This window comes from Thermobia domestica, chromosome 18 (genome assembly GCF_964235325.1).
Source record: "Thermobia domestica chromosome 18, izTheDome1.hap1.1, whole genome shotgun sequence".
NCBI classification, from domain to species: Eukaryota; Metazoa; Arthropoda; class Insecta; order Zygentoma; family Lepismatidae; genus Thermobia; species Thermobia domestica.
This window is the reverse complement of record NC_137471.1, coordinates 10,725,140-10,742,404: the sequence shown is the minus strand read 5'-3', so window position 1 is coordinate 10,742,404 and position 17,265 is coordinate 10,725,140. Positions and strand designations below refer to the sequence as shown.

Genomic DNA, 17,265 nt, shown 5'->3' with positions numbered 1-17,265 from the left:
TCACCGCATACAGTAAAATTAAAATATTTAATTTAAAACAGGTTATTTTATTACCACATTTCCGGCTTTCAAACTAAACTTTTGTTGATAGTATTTTCAAATTAGTTTATATTAATAATAATTAACGTCTGAAAAGTTAACTCTGATAAAATTAAGTACTGCTAGGAAAGCTATTCTAATAATAATAATAATAATAATAATAATAATAATAATAATAATAATAATAATAATAATAATAATAATAATAATAATAATAATAATAATAATAATAGAGAATCACTTACCAGTAATCGATGAGAATCAACGCATAATCAATTAAAAGAAATTCTTCTCCTGTTAACGTCTTTCTCCATTTGTTCTCTAAAGCAGTGTTTTTCAACTTCGAAGTCGCGACCCCCTAGGGGGTTGCGAGAGGGTTTCATGGGAGTCGCGAAGATAATGAAAAGATAAATATAATTAGAATCTAATACCGGAAAATTTTTAAATTTTATTTTGATTTTTTTCTGGTAGGCATATTTTTTTATTTTTATACATACTGTTAAGAACAACAAAAGATAGGTCTACAAAACATCTTCAACTGGTGCAGAGTTGTTTAAAAATTAACTTAAATGAAAGAGGTACGATATGAAATTAATACCAGGGTCACTACAAAAGTTTTGAGATACGCATTGTTGTGGCACAGTACTTGAATTCCAACAATTGCGTTCGGTAGTGGCATCCAGAGCGAAGAAGCGAAGCTAGTTTCAACTCGCCTCGCTTATCGGCGTGGCCGTATCGCCTTCACTTGTTTGTCGATGTGAGAAGTATTCGGCTGTCTAGAATGGAGCTCGAAAGGGAATATTTTCGGGTAATGATCCTTTACGATTTCAAAAGTGGTTTGAACGAGACACAAAGTCTTGACCGTTTGCAGGGGGCATTTGGGGACCTTGCTCCTTCCCGTGCTACAATTTTTCGGTGGTTTGGTGAATTCAGAAGATGCCGGACATTGCTTAAAGATGAAAAGAGAACTGGACGTCCGGCAACAGCTGTGTCAGATGAAAACATTGCCGCTGTGGAACAAATGATTCGAGAAAATCCTCGAACAACTTTTAAGGACATTGAATCTACAGTGAACATTGGATCACCAGCAGTAACAAAAATTCTTCATGATCATCTTCGGCTCAGGAAGATTTCATCTCGTTGGGTGCCTCACACTTTGACTGAACAGCAGAAGCGCATGCGTGTGGAATGGTGTGAAGAAATGCTTGCAATATTTGATGGAGGAAATTCTCAATGTGTCTCTGACATTGTTACTCGTGATGAGACTTGGATCTATCAATTTGACTCTGAAAATAAACGCGAGTCTACAGTTTGGATCTTTCCAGACGAAAATCCACCCACGAAAGTGAAGCGACGGCGAAGTGTGGGGAAGAAGATGGTCGCAACTTTCTTCTCCAAATCTGGCCATGTTGCAACTGTTCCACTTCAAGAACGAAGGACTGTTACTGCTCAGTGGTACGCCAATGTTTGCCTAACAAAAGTGTTCCAGAAGCTTCGGGAATGGCGTCCAAGAACTGGATTAAGTGGGATCCTGCTTCATCATGACAACGCGTCCACACACACGGCCAACATCACAATTCAGTTTTTAGAATCTACGGAGGTCAAACTTATGACTCATCCGCCGTATAGCCCTGACCTGGCCCCGTGTGATTTTTTCTATTCCCCGGGATCAAAGATCGCATGCGTGGGAAGAGATTTTGCAGCCCTGAAAAAGCTGTAGTGGCTTACGAAAATAAACTTTCAACACTTGAAGAAAAAGAGTGGCAACACTGCTTCCAAATATGGTTTCCGAGGATGCAAAAGTGTGTACAGTGTAATAGTGAATACTTTGACAAAATGTACGTGATAAATTGATTTTAAGTATGTAAGTTATTTCACATCTCAAAACTTTCGTAGTGACCCTCGTAAGAACTGCATATCTACCTATTGGATCTCCGCAATAGGTAGGGGAAGGCGTTGTACCTGTGAACACTTTTAGAGTCTTCGAAATTTTGCTGCTAATATTCAGCACTTTTTCCCCAATTTTTGTCGTATATTTGAAGTGTTATTTCTTTGCTACCAGATAGGATGATTTTTAAACGTGTTACATAATTAGAGTAGCTTTTATAGAATATAACAAGAGCATATCCATTTTGTTCACAGGTACATTATGGTCGTGTACCATTGAACAGACCCTCTTCAATAATTAACAACAACAAAGTGATAATTACAACGTTAAGGAGTTGAATTTGAAATTCAAATGGTTCTACTCATACAGATGGAATCTTATCTGCAGCGAAATACTTTTTTTTTAAATAGTTGAACAACGATTTTTGAAACGGAGACTAAAATCCTTTTAAGTATATATAGATAGCTGTGGTGTCTGAGTTGTTAAGGAGTTGGACTTGAAATCCAATGGGCTCTACCCGCACAGGTTCGAATCCTGTCCGCAGCGATATACATTTTTATATCTATATATCACATAATAGGCTTCACGCTACATGATAGGCCTATTAATAATATCAAGGAAAGAGGATATTCAACAAGCTGTGGTGTCCGAGTGGTTAAGGAGTTGGACTTGAAATCCAATGGGTTCTACCCGCACAGGTTCGAATCCTGTCCGCAGCGATATACATTTTTATATCTATATATCACATAATAGGGTTCACGCTACATGATAGGCCTATTCATAATATCAAGGAGAGAGGATAGTCAACAAGCTGTGGTGTCCGAAGGGTTAAGGAGTTGGACTTGAAATCCAATGGGTTCTACCCGCACAGGTTCGAATCCTGTCCGCAGCGATATACATTTTTATATCTATATATCACATAATAGGCTTCACGCTACATGATAGGCCTATTAATAATATCAAGGAGAGAGGATAGTTAACAAGCTGTGGTGTCCGAGTGGTTAAGGAGTTGGACTTGAAATCCAATGGGTTCTACCCGCACAGGTTAGAATCCTGTCCGCAGCGATATACATTTTTATATCTATATATCACATAATAGGCTTCACGCTACATGATAGGCCTATTAATAATATCAAGGAGAGAGGATAGTCAACAAGCTGTGGTGTCCGAGTGGTTAAGGAGTTGGACTTGAAATCCAATGGGTTCTACCCGCACAGGTTCGAATCCTGTCCGCAGCGATATACCTTTTTATATCTATATATCACATAATAGGCTTCACGCTACATGATAGGCATATTAATAATATCAAGGAGAGAGGATAGTCAACAAGCTGTGGTGTCCGAGTGGTTAAGGAGTTGGACTTGAAATCCAATGGGTTCTACCCGCACAGGTTCGAATCCTGTCCGCAGCGATATACATTTTTATATCTATATATCACATAATAGGCTTCACGCTACATGATAGGCCTATTAATAATATCAAGGAGAGAGGATAGTCAACAAGCTGTGGTGTCCGAGTGGTTAAGGAGTTGGACTTGAAATCCAATGGGTTCTACCCGCACAGGTTCGAATCCTGTCCGCAGCGATATACATTTTTATATCTATATATCACATAATAGGCTTCACGCTACATGATAGGCCTATTAATAATATCAAGGAGAGAGGATGGTCAACAAGCTGTGGTGTCCGAGTGGTTAAGGAGTTGGACTTGAAATCCAGTGATTTTTTTGTTTAATGTCCCACGTTATGCCCTTTCGGCTAAAGGAGAGAGAGAATTAATGGAAGTGAATGATTGTGAAAATAAATGTTTACTCTATTCCAGCGGGAATCGAACCCAGAACCGCGTGCATTACAGCCACAGTCGCTAGCCGCTAGACTTTTTTTTTTTTAAAAAAAAGTTAACTGATTTACCGAATGTTTCTCGGTAACGTAAATTCCCTAATTACCACTAGTTTTACTTTTCCCCCCCTTAACCTTTATATTAAGGACATGTGCATGAACACAGAAACATGGAGGACAGTAAAAACACCAAAAGCTCTCCTACCAGGAATTGAACTCGGGACTATATACACTAAAGACGCACACGCTAGCCACTAGATTAACGGAGAGGGCATGACTAGTGGAGAGAAGAGCATCGAAAATGAAACGAAATAGTGAAGTTTTACGTCCTAGATTATGCCGGTTAGGCTAAAGGAGACGGTGATGAGTAGTGAATGAAGTAGTGGAATGAAGGAAGTGGGAGAAAACGGGAGAACCCCGAGGAAACCCACGCACACGGTGTTTGCCCACCACAAGGTTCACTTGGCGGGGCTGGGATCTAAAGCGGGACCCCAAGCACCAGAGGTGAACGCTCTACCACTGAGCCACCGCGGCCCCCACTTAATGATGTAGAAACACGGGTTACTCTTGAACTCACTTTAGAAACAATTCGTCAGGAAAAAATAATGTATAATAATAACCACATGCACATGACTGGCGATAGTTTGTGTTAGTCCCTTTGCGATTCTCCGCGACGAATCGAAGGAGCGCGGACCAGCGTTTCCTACATGTACGATTATAATCTAATCATACGATAAATTTGACGCCTGTACGATGTACGATAATAGGAAAGTATACGATAATTTAACAATTTTTGGTAAGAAGTACAGATAATTCTGAAGCTATTTGAAATTCGAAAGAAATTTCATTTATTACGTGAAAAAGTATATGAATTTGGCAACATATGTGACAAAATTACTCAAAATATTACAAAAACAACCATCTAGAGAAGGAAATATTTCAGGCAAATTAAAGTTAATAGGGTAGTAATTTTAAATATTTTTATTTTACACTGTTAGGTAGATTTTATGTTTATCGTAGTCTAAAATCATAAAACCAATTCACGTGCTTACACATGTTTATTATCAGGAGATAATTGGTTAATCGGATCATTGTAGTGTAACATACATTTTGAACACCTGCACTGTATGAGATAAAACATAACGTAAAATTGATCCAAAACACTACTAGTATTTGTACTGCAGTCACGTGATCCCACTTGTAATCAAATCGGGGACCACTCCCACGCAGACAGGAAACCAATCAAGAATGGGCAATTACTAGCTACTTAATGTAGATAAATTTTCACAAGTAAACTTATACAGTGTTGAAGAAAAATCAGATATTTTTTTTTTCGATAGACTGGTAAAGAATTAAGCTTGAATGTTGTTTCCTATGCAGATTGTTAAATATAGTTTCAGTTGTAAATGTTCGTTTTAGTTTCCTCTTAATAATAATAATAATAATAATAATAATAATAATAATAATAATAATAATAATAATAATAATAATAAAGCTTGATATTTAGACTAGAAACATCATATACGATAATTTTACGACAAAAACGATAATTTTTAGTGCTATGTATGATAACATTTCTTATCAGGTTGGCAATGCTGACGCGGACCAAAACGAAGTACTCGCTGCTACTCGATGGTACCTTCAATACCCCGACTCTAGATGTCTATTTCGACTTCACGAAACTCTACCGTCAGTGTCACACTAGCGGCAATCGTTCGACGCGTTGCTATATCAGCGATCGACATTTATCGGCAAGTGGGCCATTAGATTGGTGACGTTTACGGCATTGGGAAATGGCCAATTTTCTTTGACACTTTAATGTTTTTAGGATTTTCTATTCATAATGCAGTAATTAATTTTTTTTTTCGTTTATAATGGGAAAATCAGGGTGGAATGTGTTGTTGTCTCTTCACTAAAATTTAAATATTATTAGAATCCCAAACTTTTCAGCTACCAAAAAAAAAAAAAAAAAAAAAAATCCTTCCATCTTTCTTTCTTGCATCTCTAATGAATTTACTCTTTAATTAAATTTTATTAAATTTTACTTTCTTGCTTGATAACCATGAGAAGAAAATCAAATTGGAAATGAAATCTTGGAGTTTTACGTCCCCTTTATTCCGGCTAGGCTAAAGAAGACGGTGAAATAATAAGGAGATGATGAGAAATGAATGAAATAGTGGAGTAAAGAAAGTGAGAGAAAACGGGAAAACCCCGAGAAAACTCACGCACACGGTGTTTGTCCACCACAAAGGTCACTTCGCGCGACCTGGGTTCGATTGACCAAGTGAACCTTGTGGTGGACAAACAGCGTGTGTGTGGTTTTCCTCGGGGTTCTCTGGTGGAATCATCAAATTGTAATAATAATAATAATAATAATAATAATAATAATAATAATAATAATAATAATAATAATAATAATAATAATAATAATAATAATAATAAGCATTTCTTGTAATATCATAGAAGAACATCAAAGTCAAACATTTTTCTATCCTGTATAAATTTTACCTGTCTTGATATACATGGGAAGAGGGGTGGTAGTGCTTTTGACGCTTTCGTCGGGGGAGGGCAGGAATCCTTAATTATACTACTAAATAATGCGCTCTAAAAATTAAATTGGTCACTGTTACGAAGAAAGCTTCTGCACAGTCACACACACTTAAACACTTTCATCCCCCTCCCACACACACACGGTACAATTAGTCACATCAGACTAAATGAACTGGAATTTTATTATATTATATGGGTATAATTTGCTATTTCACAACTCATTATTTAATTATTTTAAAAAATGTTCGGCTGCGGACAGGATTCGAACCTGTGCGGGTAGAACTCATTGGATTTCAAGTCCAACTCCTTAACCACTTTTTTTTTTTTTTTTAATTTCATTTTCCCACTCGGACACCACAGCTGTCTGTCTATGCTTAAATAGATTTCAGTCTCCGTTTCAAAAATCGTTGTTCAACTATTTTTTTCTTTTTTAAAGTATTTCGCTGCAGATAAGATTCCACCTATATGACTAGAACCATTTGAATTTCAAATTCAACTCCTTAACCAATTTTTTACTTTTTTTTTACTAACCACTCGGAAAAATTGAAATTAAAATCTTTCTGTTTATCGTTATATATAGGGGAGACCGGGGTATTCACGAACACTTAAGCTTTGATTATAAATAACTCTTTTTCGTTTTTGAAGATAAAATTAAGATTTTTTAATGCATGGAAAGCTTTGAGTTTTTCCTGTTTACTGAAGTGCAGAGGTAAGTCAAAATTAACATTTTTCAACAAATCAGTGAGATGTTTTAAAAATGTACCTATGTTCGGGATTGCCCCTGTGGGCGGAGTAATCTCGAACATGCTGTTTACTTTAAACTTTCCTTTACAAAACAAGCAAAATGCATTAAAATACATTAAAACTATACGCTAATTTAATATTTAAACCTTTAATCAGATTTATAGTTACAGACATAACTAATAAATATAGCAAATAATAAATATAGCGAACTATTCTAATTGATAAAGCTAATAGCGCTTATTACCAAGATACGATCTATTTCCAAAAAACAATTTCATTAAGTTATTACTTACTTTTCAATAAAAAAAACTATTAAATTTTTTTGATAATTTATTTCACACCATGATGCGATCCCGAACACTCCAGGATAATGGCGAACATTCTGTCTGTCACTTCTCCATGAGACACAATTTTATTGTTAAAGTTGAAACTAATTGTTGAGTGCATATAAGCTAGTAAGATTACAAAGAACTAATGCTCAAATATAGGGGAATATATAGCCTCATCTGTAACAATATAGATAAGATAAGAGCCAACTTACTTTGCCCACATTGTTGAATCAACTTTATAAGTGAATCGACAAAAACAACAAAACGTCTTCTTCCTGGCAATCCATTCAACTGACTGACTGTCTGTTTTCTAGCTACCTTCGGCGTAAACTTCGGTGTTCGCGGATACCACAGTTTCCCCTATATGGGTATAATTTGCTATTTCACAACTCATTATTTAATTATTTTTTTTTAAAAAAATGTCTCGCTGCGGACAGGATTCGAACCTGTGCGGGTAGAACCCATTGGATTTCAAGTCCAACTCCTTAACCACTCGGACACCACAGCTAGCACACTTACATTCTAAAGCTTATGTTGTAAAGTATCGTTTCTATTACAATGCGAACATGTCCCGATAGACATCAGCTTAAATTTCTGTAACTTCATATTAATTGGTATGACGTCATGTACAATTCGGTACCATTGTGCTGGACAAGCGCCATGTGTGTAGATTTTCCCAGGGTTTCGCTTCTTCCCTCTTTCTTTATTCCGATATTTTTTTTCATTCTCATCATCAACGTCTTCTTTAGCTTAGCCAGCATATCCATTACTTAAATACACATTTTCTTAGGGCTCTTGTGAGTTCAGTAGCTTCACTTTCTACATGAATTTGCCTGGAAACTTTTCGTTTAACATTTAGCTAGTTATACGGACGTAGGTAGAAGGTATGTCCTGATGGTGCGGACACTTCTCTTCGATCCCAACTATTTTGTATCTTTTGCCTCACGCCAGGAGCGATTTTACAGATTTTAATACAATCTGTCCTCATACGGAATTTATCTTCTATATTATTATTATTATTATTATTATTATTATTATTATTATTATTATTATTATTATTATTATTATTATTATTATTATTATTATTATTATTATTATTACTGAAGATTTGAGACCTCAATATAACGTCCTATTCCAATGCAAATAAGCATACTGACGTTGATAGAAAAAAGGAAAAGAAATTGGTTTGGACCCTGTTGAGAGATCCTTTAGAAGGATTAGTGTCCGGAAGGAAAGGAGGGGAGAAAAGAAAGTGTCAGCACCAGGGCAATATGAAAATCGCAACTCCAGATGCCTTAACAGAAACTAACAAGTAAGGTTTCCCAGGTGATACACGCCGATTTTAATCAAACTTCACAGATTTGTAGAACAGCAAAAAATAAGCGACACGTATTTTTTTATAGCGGCCCATATGCATATTTAGGCGGTATAATAGGGCTGTCAAATTGAAACAACAAAGCATACTTTAGGTAATAGCACGAAAACAAGAAGAGATAGCCAAACGTTGTAAAGGAGCAAGTTGTCATGACACGATAAGCATTTCAATAACACATAACGCTTCCACGGGGATAACACACAACATCCGCAAATGGACCAATCAGGGATGAAAAGCAATCACAGAGCTTTATCTATTACGCGGAATCCAAATAACGTAGGTAAGAATAAAGAATGATAAAAATAAGTGATACGGGTTTTTTCGTTTTTGCAAGATGAGACAAATAACGTAAATAGATGCATCGTTATCTCAATGTCGAAAGATTGGAGAACTGGGAATATGAAGATGTGAACGCCTGTATGAGAGGCAACCCGTCAATCAGTGTTGTAGAACTGGTTGCAGGTGACAGGTAGAATCCTGCTCGAGAGATAAATACCAAACCTGGTCTTGTTGTTCAATGGTTTATATGTTATATCTATTAGTAGTTAGTGATTGCGAACAGTTCAATGCTCATGATCAGTAATTTAAAAGCCAGCCAGCAATAAACGAAATAACGCCCTTCCTGTAAGAATCGGCCGTATAGGATAGTAATACAAACATTGATATTGTTTTGCAACAAGCCCCGTTGTAGGGATAAATTGGCCCTTTGTGGGATACTAAACAACATGTTGAACACAATTGAACAGGTTGACAAAAATAGACAATTCATAGTCACATGCATATGAACATGCATTTAAACCAAAACACATGAATGTGTTACACAAGCACTATTTTCGGTAATATGCTGTATGTTGAACCATAGCCGGCTGCTATTTAACAGAATGTAGCGTAATGTCGAATATTGTATGGAACGAATATAAGCAATTGTAGTAAATATTCGTCATACAAATGATTCTTATTGAAATCGGACATGAGCCTAATAGAACTTTCTTGACATAAGCAGTATTAAAACGATATTAAATGATTCGGGGCTACATGTATTTGTTTCGAAATATACAAATATAAATATTATAAAGTATGGCACGTCAAATGAAAATGAAAAGTCCTACAACTAACTAACAAAACAGTTCGATATACATTTACGAAAACAGTACATAAATACCGTTCTTGGCCATTCAAATGCGTTTGAATTTGCCACATGTCAATATTGGAAACCATTCCTCTGTTGTATTAATAGATAGAACTAAACGTAGCATTCCGAACACAAACATCTAGAAAACAGGTCTAGTGTCATTGACAAAGAACTGGGCATAACCAGTGATGCAATTCATGTTGTTTAATATCCCGCAAAGGGCCAATTTATCCCTACAACGGGGCTTGTTGCAAAACAATATCAATGTTTGTATTACTATCCTATACGGCCGATTCTTACAGGAAGGGCGTTATTTCGTTTATTGCTGGCTGGCTTTTAAATTACTGATCATGAGCATTGAACTGTTCGCAATCACTAACTACTAATAGATATAACATATAAACCATTGAACAACAAGACCAGGTTTGGTATTTATCTCTCGAGCAGGATTCTACCTGTCACCTGCAACCAGTTCTACAACACTGATTGACGGGTTGCCTCTCATACAGGCGTTCACATCTTCATATTCCCAGTTCTCCAATCTTTCGACATTGAGATAACGATGCATCTATTTACGTTATTTGTCTCATCTTGCAAAAACGAAAAAACCCGTATCACTTATTTTTATCATTCTTTATTCTTACCTACGTTATTTGGATTCCGCGTAATAGATAAAGCTCTGTGATTGCTTTTCATCCCTGATTGGTCCATTTGCGGATGTTGTGTGTTATCCCCGTGGAAGCGTTATGTGATATTGAAATGCTTATCGTGTCATGACAACTTGCTCCTTTACAACGTTTGGCTATCTCTTCTTGTTTTCGTGCTATTACCTAAAGTATGCTTTGTTGTTTCAATTTAACAGCCCTATTATACCGCCTAAATATGCATATGGGCCGCTATAAAAAAATACGTGTCGCTTATTTTTTGCTGTTCTACAAATCTGTGAAGTTTGATTAAAATCGGCGTGTATCACCTGGGAAACCTTACTTGTAAGTAAGATTTGTCTTCATCACAATACATAGTAGCTCCCCTTCTTTGGGTGAAAGACTACGGATTAACTAACTAGTTCTATGGCCTATGGAACCCGGAGGTTCAATGCCGCGTTCACAAAAGCTCTCCACTGACTTCTATCCTTAGCCAATTGGATCCAGTTTCTAATTGTATTCCTATTTCTGCGAGATCCATCTTAATATTGTCCTCCCATCTGCGCCTAGGTCTTCCTAATGGTCATTTTCCGATTGGTCTTCCAGTCAAGACTTTGAAAGCGTTTCTACTTTATTACATTCTAGCTACATGACCTACCCACCTAAGCCTCCTAGACTTAACGACCCTAACAATGTTGTGTAAATCATATAAATTATGTACTTCCTCGTTATGAAGTTTCCCCATTCCCGTTCCTCTTGGGTCCGAATATTCGTCTCAGGATCTTGTTCTCAAATACTTTCAGTCTATGTTCTTCCCTCAGAGTAATCGACCATGTTTCGCAACCATACAGAACAACAGGCATGATTATCGTTTTATATATTTTAAGCTTCAAATTCCTCGACAGAATTCGCGACGACAAGAGATTTTGAACCGAATAGTAACACGAAGTCCCTGCTTTTAGTCGACATTTAATTTCTTCGTGAATATGATTTTCGTCTGTTAATATTGATCCTAGGTATTTGAAACTATCCACTTTATCAAAAGTATTATTTAATATTTTAACGCATCCAAAATTTGCCGTATTACGGTCCCGACGCACTTCCATGTATTTAGTTTTCTCTGCATTTACTTCTAAACCCATGTCCCTGCAAGCGTTTAATAAGATCTCTGCATTTCTTTCTATTGTTCTCCTATCATCCCCTATTAAATTTACATCATCAGCATATGCCATAACCTGATGAATACCGTTCAATTCTAGGCCCTGGTTGCTATCTTTGATTTTCCTTATAGCGTATTCGAGTACAAAGTTAAATAATAATGGCGACAACACATCTCCTTCTTTCATGGCATTTTCGACATGAAAGCTCGTGGACAAAAAATTTCCTTCCCTGACTTTTTTTTTTTTTTTTTTTGGAGTCATTTAAACATATCTTAATTAATCTAATTAGCTTTCTCGGTATTCCAAGTTCTGTAAGGACGTTGTATAATGTTTCTCTCTAAACCGAGTCGTACGCCTTTCTACAATCAATAAATAGTTGATGTACCGGATACTGTATTCCCACTTTTTTTCGAGTATTTGGCGAATGGTAAATATTTGGTCGATAGTTGATCGATTTCGTCTAAATCCGCACTGATAATCTCCAATAATTTCATCTGCGTATGGGGTCAATCTTGTTAATAGAATATTTGAAAGGATTTTATAGGATGTTGACAGAAGAGAAATGCCTCGATAATTATTACAGTCAGTTTTGTCATCTTTCTTGTGAATTGGAACAATGATTGATTCTTTCCACTCTTGTGGCAAATTCTTTCTTGTTCCAGATAAGAAGAATAAGTTTGTGTATCTTGTTCCACAATTTTTCGCCTCCAGCTAAAATTAACTCAGCCGGAATTTCATCTACACCCGGAGATTTGTGTTTCTTTAATTTCTTTATAGCGGTTTCTACTACAATTCGGATTATGTATTTGTTATATTGATATTTTAACAAAAATATACATACAAATATAAAAAGAATAGTTCCTATTTAAAAATTTTGGTTGAGCGGATATATGGAACGTGTTGGAAATGGCAAACGAAAATATTATTATTATTTATAATAAGATTGGAAGAACTTAGATACAATGGACAATGAAATAATAACGTTTCAGACACATTTATGACTTACATTTTTAGTACATATAGATAGTACAGCTAGTCTGCTACTATATGTTTATCTTTTGTACTTTTTTGTGATTATAATGTTTTTTTTATTATTATTGCTTTTTATGTACGACGGAGGATCAGAAACTAAGATTACTAGATCGATATTTCTGTAGTTTCGTCTGTGAGGAATGAGGAATGTGCTGTAATTTTAATATATGGAGTTTACAACTGTGCAAAGTTACCGTGCTAGTTGTAGACAAATACAAATAGCGACTCACTTGGAAAACTGGTCTCGCGAAGAAATTTGCTCAGTTATTCGATTTCTGTACGCGAAACGTGAAACTACGGCTGAAATTCACGGGCAGCTGGTATAAGTTTACGGAGAGACTGTAATGTCTCGTCAGCGTAACGCAAAATGGTGTCGAAAGTTTGCGGCTGATAGAGGAAACGTCAACGACAAGGAGCACAGTGACTTATCCAGCACGGCATCAATGAATTTGAACACTGCTGGGACATCACCGATCACTCTTCCTACAGCCCAGATCCCGCTCCAAGCGACTTTTACCTGTTCCCGCACTTAAAGCAGCACCGAGAAGGCCGTCGCTTCGCTTCAGACGAGGAGGTGAAACACTTCGTGACAACGTCACTGAACACGCTCGGACAAGATTTGTACCAGGGGGGAATCTTCAAACTCATCCCATGATGCGACAAGTGCCTGAACCGATATAGGGAATATATCGAAAAAATACCTAATGTATTATTACATGATGAGAGATTTTCATCATGTAACAGTATGTACTATCTGCTGATTGTATTGGTTACATCCAATAATATACACACGTCTCACTGCAGGTTTTATAATCTAATTTCTGATTATCCTTAGCACAGATGGTGATCAGAAAAATAGAAACACCTGTAGTTGGCAACACGTCAGATGTATGGGTCGGCAGTGGTGTAGTGGCGCCCGCAGCGCCGGACCGCTGGTGGTGGTGTGATAGGTCGGTCTCCATACTACGTCAGGCGCAATGGAACAGCAGTGTCCAGTGACTGCAGCAGACGGAGGTAGTGTAAAATGGGAGACCTCTCAGATTTTCAAAGAGGGCAAATTGTTGGTGCGCGGTTATGTGGAGTGAGTGTGACGGCAGTGGCTACTGTGTTAGGTGTGTCGCGTGGGACAGTGTCGAAGGTGATGACGGCCTACACAACACACGGGAAAGGGGGGAAGCGGAACAGTGGGCGGAAGAAAATCATGAGTGACATGTCACGCCGGGTATTAAAGCGCATTGTCACGCAGAACCGTCGTGCCACTGCGGAGCAAGTGACGGAGGAACTCAATCAGCACCTCCCCCACCCTGTTTTGACAATCACAGTCCGCCGCGAATTACTTGACATGAACTTACGGGGTCGTGTTGAACGGGCCAAACCGCTCACCAGGGACCATAACGCTTTCGCACGCCGCAAATGGTGCCGCGACCATGCAACTTGGGCCGTTGAGGACTAGAAACGTGTGATATGGTCGGATGAGTCATCCTTCACCCTATTCCCAACCACGGGCCGTGTTTATGTGTGGAGAACGCCCAAAGGAGCTTATGATCTGCAGTGTCTCCACCCTACTGTGAAACATGGCGGCGGCTTGGTGATGCTGTGGGCCGCGGTTTTCACTGGATCCTGTGGCCACACTTAGCGGACGAATCACTGCCAACGATTATGTCGCAATTTTAGGAGACCACTTGCATCCTATGGTCCGGATGTTGTTCCCGGACAATGACGCTATCTTTCAGGATGATAATGCACCCATTCACACAGCTGGCGTTGTTGCAGCGTGGTTTGAGGAACATCGGGATGAAGTTCAACACCTCCCCTGGCCCGCCCAATCCCAAGATCTCAACATAATTGAATATCTGTGGTCCGTCTTGGAAACACGACTCCGGCGACGATTTCCATCTCCATCCTCTCTCACAGAACTGGCCGATGCCCTGCACGAGGAATGGTGTAAAATTCCACTTGCTACCATTCACGACCTCTATGCCTTCATCCCACGTCGCATCAAAGCTGTTCTGAAGGCGAAAGGTGGCCCGACACCATATTAATCTGGTAAGTTGCAATTTCGCTCAGGTGTTTCCATTTTTCTGATCACCATCTGTAACTATACGATAAAAGAACATAAAACATATTATTTTAAACCAATAAACAAACAAACAAAAAAAAATCACGCCATCGTTAATTCCATGCTAGAGTAAAGTGAGAAGGATGTTTTTAATTGTTTGATCGCTTTTTGATTTTTTTGAATGAAAAAATATCCTTTTTTTCTTGTGTGGAAGGGGAGGCATCAAACCGTCCTGGCTGCCCCAGGGTGATAAAATATATATTGCCGCCACTGCTCCAGTTTCTCTATAGTACCGCAATTATTCCCTTTTACCTCTTAAAACTTGATACAAATTTGAATTAGGCTAATAACAGTTAACATTTTCTTTCTTCCTTTCTCTTTCGTTCTCTTATCTTGCATGTTGTCATGTCATGATTCCAAATCTACTTACATCTACTTCGGGATTATCGACGTTCTTGTGTTTGAGCTCTTCCTGAAAGCAAACCCCAAAAAAAACACTTTTATGAGCTATGAAAAGAGGGCGGGGATAAACAATGTATTCAAAGGATTCTTATTCGCTTATACAACAACCTTTACACAAGACAGGAACAACTCATTTCACTTCTTGTGTCTTTGTTATGGGTATCTTTTTCTCTACGCGTTGACTCACGTTGACGTCGCTTAAAGCGTTTTTCAGTTAGATTAAGGTTTTTAATTAATTAACAGAAAACGTTATTTCGGTGTCGAAGTTGTTTTGGGGAAGACACAAAAGAGGAGAGAAGACAGTATCTTAATCTCGAACCCTCCGGGAATCCATGTAGTCTCGACCTCAACGAGCTAAGGCAGCGAGAACTTTCTATAACATGTGCAAATTTATGGACTTAATCTGCATACGAAAAGAGTGTAGGATAATTACCCCGCAGAGGAAGATGAATATTAATTAGGAAAGAGTATATTATTTGAGTCTTACCCGGTCTCTATTGGGAATAAATCTGCCAAAACAGCCATTATGACTCAAACAGCAGACTACAGGAAAAGACATAAGAAGGAAGCTAAGAATTCTGTTGGGAAACGTGTACAAAAGAAAAAGAAATCTTTTTAAATAAAATCATGTTCCTGGATAAGTTAATAACACACACAAATGATATAAAACAATCCTATTTCATTTGTTCATCTTGTTTTGTCTATGTGACAATCTTAATGTCAAAATTATTTGCGTTGTCGTCGTCTTCTTCTTCTCTTTAGTTCAACATTACATTTTGGGAAGCAAATATTTACCTGTAGACGCTCTGGCAACTATGGTAGCTAAAACTAAAAATATTAAAGTTTGATTGATTCTGTGAATTAGCAACCACTCTTATTAAAATATACGTACACACATAATTGCGACAATATTTTAACTTCTTTTGAAGGTATTTAAACAATTTCTATTAACACAGAAAGGATTATTGATTTTAACTTGAAATACCAGAACAAATCGCGAGAATATTAGTGTTTGCATTACCGAAAGCAAATAGGAAGAGAAGTAGTTTAATGAAGGAGTTTATTAACAACTAGAACAATCTGCCATTGGGAAAAAGATACATTTTATATTGTTTGTATAATTTAAAATCAACAGAAATACCTTAATGAATGTATAATATCCGTATAGAACATCAATGAAATCTCAAGATAATTGTTTTATTTGAAATAGATTCTGTTTTGTAGTTACTATGATTCGAACAGATGAGTTCAAAGTTATTATAGTCTGGAAACTGATTTAACTATACATACCTAAATTTTGTTCGTATGTTTATTGAAGTTTAGGGTCCCTTTTCTTCACCGGGGCTATATATATATACTGTAAGACGTGGATCTACAACAGTGCCGAATTTACGTAAAAGCTAAACAAGCTATAGCTTAGGGGCATATTCGGGGATCCGCAAAACATTTAAAGGTGAGAAAACTGGATAATACATTTCTAAAATATGAGATAAAAGCAATTGCAATAAAATCTACCTAGCCTTACAACAACAGTGTTTTGTGTTCTTTAAGCTCCTATGATGTAAGTAATTGGTGCCCCTCTTCCTACTCTTCCTCCTAAAATGCATCACTAGTTTGCTCATCTCTGTATATTCTACACGGATTGGTTGTTTGGCAACATGTAGCATACAACTGAAGATTGCACTGCAGTCAATTTGTCGGTCACAGGAGATACGCGCTCCCACAAGTAAACAATACGTGCTTCTGGCCCCGGTTCTCTTACGTCTTTTGAGGATCCTTCTGGATGTCTATGGTTTCATGGGCAGTGTTATGGCTGTGGTAGTGTGCGGCATAGAATTCTGCAGCAGGGTAAGGGGATGAGGATAGACGCAAAAGTCTCCACCGGAAGCCTCTCCAGTGAGGTACAGTGACCCGGAAAGTTACCAAAACACTGTCGTGACAATCGATCGGTTTCTCGATTCCTGTTCGAACACACCTCACTTTGTAACATTGAGAGCAACATATTCATGACCT

The 17,265-nt window shown here is 37.5% G+C and overlaps 9 non-coding genes across 9 annotated transcripts; 7 read left to right on the top strand and 2 right to left on the bottom strand.

Moving 5' to 3' along the window:
* Positions 1-2,391: 2,391 nt before the first annotated feature.
* TRNAS-UGA (transfer RNA serine (anticodon UGA)) lies at positions 2,392-2,473 on the top strand. Its single transcript has one exon. It is a non-coding gene; the product is annotated as a tRNA-Ser (tRNA).
* Positions 2,474-2,564: 91 nt separating this feature from the next.
* TRNAS-UGA (transfer RNA serine (anticodon UGA)) lies at positions 2,565-2,646 on the top strand. Its single transcript has one exon. It is a non-coding gene; the product is annotated as a tRNA-Ser (tRNA).
* Positions 2,647-2,737: 91 nt separating this feature from the next.
* TRNAS-UGA (transfer RNA serine (anticodon UGA)) lies at positions 2,738-2,819 on the top strand. Its single transcript has one exon. It is a non-coding gene; the product is annotated as a tRNA-Ser (tRNA).
* A 91-nt stretch (positions 2,820-2,910) lies between these two features.
* On the top strand, positions 2,911-2,992 carry TRNAS-UGA (transfer RNA serine (anticodon UGA)). Its single transcript has one exon. It is a non-coding gene; the product is annotated as a tRNA-Ser (tRNA).
* A 91-nt stretch (positions 2,993-3,083) lies between these two features.
* Positions 3,084-3,165, top strand: TRNAS-UGA (transfer RNA serine (anticodon UGA)). The gene has a single exon. It is a non-coding gene; the product is annotated as a tRNA-Ser (tRNA).
* Positions 3,166-3,256: 91 nt separating this feature from the next.
* On the top strand, positions 3,257-3,338 carry TRNAS-UGA (transfer RNA serine (anticodon UGA)). Its single transcript has one exon. It is a non-coding gene; the product is annotated as a tRNA-Ser (tRNA).
* A 91-nt stretch (positions 3,339-3,429) lies between these two features.
* TRNAS-UGA (transfer RNA serine (anticodon UGA)) lies at positions 3,430-3,511 on the top strand. Its single transcript has one exon. It is a non-coding gene; the product is annotated as a tRNA-Ser (tRNA).
* Positions 3,512-6,562: 3,051 nt separating this feature from the next.
* On the bottom strand, positions 6,563-6,676 carry TRNAS-UGA (transfer RNA serine (anticodon UGA)). Its single transcript has one exon. It is a non-coding gene; the product is annotated as a tRNA-Ser (tRNA).
* Positions 6,677-7,813: 1,137 nt separating this feature from the next.
* Positions 7,814-7,895, bottom strand: TRNAS-UGA (transfer RNA serine (anticodon UGA)). Its single transcript has one exon. It is a non-coding gene; the product is annotated as a tRNA-Ser (tRNA).
* Between the last annotated feature and the right edge of the window lie 9,370 nt (positions 7,896-17,265).